This window comes from Anabrus simplex, chromosome 8, assembly GCF_040414725.1.
Source record: "Anabrus simplex isolate iqAnaSimp1 chromosome 8, ASM4041472v1, whole genome shotgun sequence".
NCBI lineage: Eukaryota > Metazoa > Arthropoda > Insecta > Orthoptera > Tettigoniidae > Anabrus > Anabrus simplex.
In genome coordinates this window covers 147,292,372-147,296,958 of record NC_090272.1, presented here as the reverse complement: position 1 = coordinate 147,296,958, position 4,587 = coordinate 147,292,372, and the positions used below count along the sequence as shown (strand labels likewise).

The 4,587-nt window shown below is 44.0% G+C and overlaps 2 non-coding genes across 2 annotated transcripts; both read right to left on the bottom strand.

Annotated features, from left to right (window-relative positions):
* Window positions 1-275: 275 nt before the first annotated feature.
* Window positions 276-347, bottom strand: TRNAP-UGG (transfer RNA proline (anticodon UGG)). The gene has a single exon. It is a non-coding gene; the product is annotated as a tRNA-Pro (tRNA).
* A 543-nt stretch (window positions 348-890) lies between these two features.
* Window positions 891-962, bottom strand: TRNAP-UGG (transfer RNA proline (anticodon UGG)). Its single transcript has one exon. It is a non-coding gene; the product is annotated as a tRNA-Pro (tRNA).
* Window positions 963-4,587: the final 3,625 nt, after the last annotated feature.

The following is a 4,587-nucleotide window of genomic DNA, read 5'->3' as shown; positions in this document are numbered from 1 at the left end:
ATGGCTCTCAAAGTGAGGTGATCCCATATAATACTCGTATTTAGACCATAAGTCACAAATTGGTATGACCTTGATCTTGAAGAGTTCACGCGCCGTTTCTAGAGAAAGCTGGTTTAAATTTGGAACGTCACTCATCGCAATACTTGCAGCTGAAAGAATGATTTAAGTTGAAACATCTACGGCATGATATAGTTTCTGCACTGTAGTAAGTCACACAAACTTCACAGCCACTGTCAGAAAGTTTACACGAAACTAAATTTCACTTCCTAAAAATCGGGCCTGTCCGGGATTTGAACCTGGGACCTCCTGCACCCAAAGCAGGAATCATACCCCTAGACCAACAGGCCGAGTTGGTGTTTCTCCTCTCTTTCATCTCTGGCAATATTGCTTCGCTTTGTGAATTAGATGTAACATCATCATGGATCTCAAATATTATGTAAAGAAAGATTCTCTCGTTAACTCATAAGCTAGAGTCGTGCATATTTGAACATGCAAAAAAAGTTCCAAAAAAGGTTCTTTAAACATTTGTCTTCGCCGTTTCTTTGGGTGCCATATCAAATTTATGAGCATAATTCACAGTTGGTATGACCTTGATCTTGAAGAGTTAAAGCGCCGTTTCTAGAGAAAGCTGCCCGGCCCCATGGCTAAATGGTTAGCGTGCTAGCCTTTGGTTACAGGGATCACGGGTTCGATTCCAGGTAGGGTTGGGAATTTTAACCATAATCGGTTAACTGTGCAGTGTCACTCATCGCAACACTTGTAGCTGAAAGAACGATTTCAAGTTGAAACATCTGCGGTAAGATTCAGTTTCAGCACTGTAGTAATTCACACAAACTTCAGAGCCACCGTCAGAAAGTTTACATGGAACTAAATTTCACTTCTTAAAAATCGGGCCTGTCCGGGATTTGAACCCGGGACCTCCTGCACCCAAAGCAGGAATCATACCCCTAGACCAACAGGCCGCCTTATGTAAAGTATGAAAGGAAATGGATAACACAAAGAGTAGTAGTAACGTTTCAGCTCGCTAGAGGTCGTCTGTGTTTGTCGTGTACGCTAAACACCAAGATCCATCGAACGTACTGTCACATTCTTCAAACCGCCATATTTGTGCCAACAAATTCGCTGTATTACAACGCATATGACATAGCGTTCCATTTCAGAATCATCAGTTTCAAGCAGTACCGCTATTTCATTTTTTTAAAGAGCATGAAATATAGTTTCAAATGTATTGAAATCACTCACTTTCGTCAACCATTCGCTTATATTTCCAAGTTTTCTGGTTGGTCGTCTAATTATACGTATGGCTAATTAGGCCTATATAGCCCGAACATATTCTTTCAATATATTTGGTCATTTACAACATTTCTCTAACGCTATGTAACTTCTGCCATATTTTTATTTTGTCTAAGTCTACCACAACAGTACCGTTATGTTAGGTGTTATATTCAATATTCAATAATTCACACATCGTGGGTCGGAATGTACATTCAGATGTTCTGGAAGAAGTTTGGCTTTCAAAAAACTAGAATACAAGACATTGCGCTTAATGTAATCCGTAGTTCATTGGAAATCGTAAAATCCCACCTCTAAAAACCAAACCAAACCCCATGGAACGACAGCCCCGAAGGACCATGACCTAGCAAGCGACCGCTGTTCAGCCGGAAGGCCTGCACATTACGAGGTGTCGTGTGGTCGGCACGACGAATCCTCTCGGCCGTTATTGTTGGCTTTCTAGACCGGGGCCGCTATCTTACCACCAAATAAATCGTCAATTGCAGTCACGCAGGCTTAGTGGACCGTTCTTCCTCTAGTTTCCTTTCTTTCTTTCTTTCTTTCTTTCTTTCTTTCCTTCTTTCTTTCTTTATTTCTTAATCCATTTACCTTGGTTTTTTCCCTCGACTCAGCGAGATATCCCACCTCCACCGCCTCCAGGGCAGTGTCCTGGAGCCGTAGACATTGAGTGGGAGGAATAAAACTAGAGAGGAGGACCAGTACCTCGCCCTGGCAGCCTCACCTGCTATGCTGAACAGGGGGAATAAACAAGGAAGAGAGAAGGAAGCGGCCGTGGCCCTAAGTTGGGTACCATCCTGGCATTTGCCTGGAGGAGAAGTGTGAAACCACTTCGAGGATGGCTGAGGCAGGAATCGAACCCCTTTTATTCAGTTGACATCCCGAGGCTGAGTGGTCCCCGTTCCAGCCCTCGTACCACGTTTCCAGTTTCGTGGCAGAGCCGGGAATCGTATCCGGGCCTCCGGGGGTGGCGGTTAAGCACTCTAACCACTACACCACAGGCGTAGACCCTCTAGCTTCCTGCTGTCCATAAATGATTATCGGCAATAACACACCGTACTTTTTGTCTTTTCGTTTGGAATATTAGAGAACTGCTGAAAAAAACCGTACACATTAGCGCAATACAGTGCAGCAAATTCGCTGTTGTCAGACTAAAAGGTGCCTTCGTATGCTTTCTTGTTCCAACGCTTTGATTCTATAAGACATTATTGTGTGTTTCTTTTTCTTCAGTCCTATTATTCTAACAAGAGCACGATATCTACTGTTTGGATTCCACATACTGAACAGGTGGTTGTGGTGATTATTGTCTCGGGAGGAAGTTCAACCGGACAACCGTCCTCTAATAACACTACCAGAGGGAAAAGGTGGAAGGGGTCCGAAAACTTCGAAAAATGAAAGTCTCGGCCAAAGAAAGTCAAGGGGCACGAAGGGCGTGAAAATGAAAGACTCCGTAGGCCTCGACACCAAACACCATTGGGGTCGAAACAGAAGTAGAGTTGCCCAAGGTTGTGGTGGTGGAGATTATTGTTTTAAGAGAAAGTACAACTAGGTAACCATCCTCTATTTAGTTGACCAAGGAAGGTCGTATAGGATAGATGAAAGTGAAGAGCCTGGCGCAAATAAGTGGAAGGAATGACATGACTCACATAAAAGTCCCGTAGTCACTAACCCACGCTCCCAAGTTCAGAGCCCCTGGGGGCCCTTTTAATTACCTCTTACGACAGGTGGGGGATACCGTGGTTGTTATTCGATCGTCCCAACCCACAGGAGGTCGCATACCGAACATCTCTAAAGTGATTTAATCTCGAGCTACATGGATAGCTTCATGCATTCTTTTCCACATGGGTCTGTTTACCTGGCCCCCTCAAAGATTTTGAGACCTGCTTCTCGGACATTTCTCCTTGCATGATCATTTTTCTAGACCACTTCTTCTCCTTCTCCTCGATTTTTATTGATTCTTCTTCTTCTTTATCTGGTTACCTTCCAGGGTTGGTTTTTCCTCGGACTCGGCGAGGGATCCCACCTCTACCGCCACAAGGACAGTGTCCTGGAGCTTCAGACTCTGGGTCAGGGGATACAACTGGGGAGGATGACCAGTACCTCGCTCAGGGGCCTCACCTTCTATGCTGAACAGGGGCCTTACGGAGGGATGGGAAGATTGGAAGGGATAGACAAGGAAGAGGGGAGGAAGCGGCCGTGGCTTTAAGGTACCATCCCGGCATTAGCCTGGAGGAGAAGTCGGAAACCACGGAAAACCACTTCCAGGATGGCTGCGATGAGAATCGAACCCAGTACTCAGTTGACCCCCCGAGGTTGAGTGGACCCCGTTCCAACCCTCGTACCACTTTTCAAAATTTCGTGGCAGAGCCGTGAATCGAACCCGGGCCTCCGGGGGTGGCAGCTAATCACACTAACCACTACATCACAAAGGCGGACTCTTCTGGATTCACTACATCCAAAATGTCTGTTTCCTTGGGCAAACGTTTCTGATATTCAATGATTCTAAAATAAAATTATATAGGCCTATTAGTTCGGTCCTGTTCCCATTGTATTCTTAACATTTGTCTATACACTCACTTTTTGGGAACTTGCCTTTTTCTGTGATGTGGTGTTCTTTTTTCAGGTCTCTAGAGTATACGTGGCTATGTGAAATATTTATCCTTACTTGACTCAGTTTATTGTACCAGGATAAAACTGATTCTTTGCAAAGCACTAAATAGCCTATATTCTCACAAACAACTCTAGGAAAGCTCCAGACTTTAAATGACAGCACCTAAACATACATTATGTATTCCGTTTCCTTCTTAATAGCTGTAAAAGAATTATAAAATCTCATAAATTTGTGTACAGGATTTTTGACACTTTTAACATTACAAAGCTGTAAATTGTGGCAAAAACATGGCGACATAATGATCGTACACCAGTCCCAACCTGGCGAGCAAGCGGAGACTAATACAAGCTACAGTCTTTACAGTGAACTGCCCTGCCATCTCTGGAGTGTACCGCAACACTCACACTCTTCAAGTCTTCAGTGATCAGTACTTATTCTCTTTGGTGATCAGTGCGCAGCTTCTGTGTTGTAGGAAGTAGGGTCGTTAGCCTCTGTTTCTGGGCGAAAATTAACGATGTTCTGATCTAATGTTGCACTGTTAGTGGTAAAATGCATATTTACCCGTTACATTCAGCTGTCGAAAAAGCATTTCTCTAGGGAAAGACATAACGAGTGGATGCTAGTACTGTACAGAGGTGTATAAGGTTATGTTTTAAAGTTTGGTTGAAGTACCAACGTGTTAATTA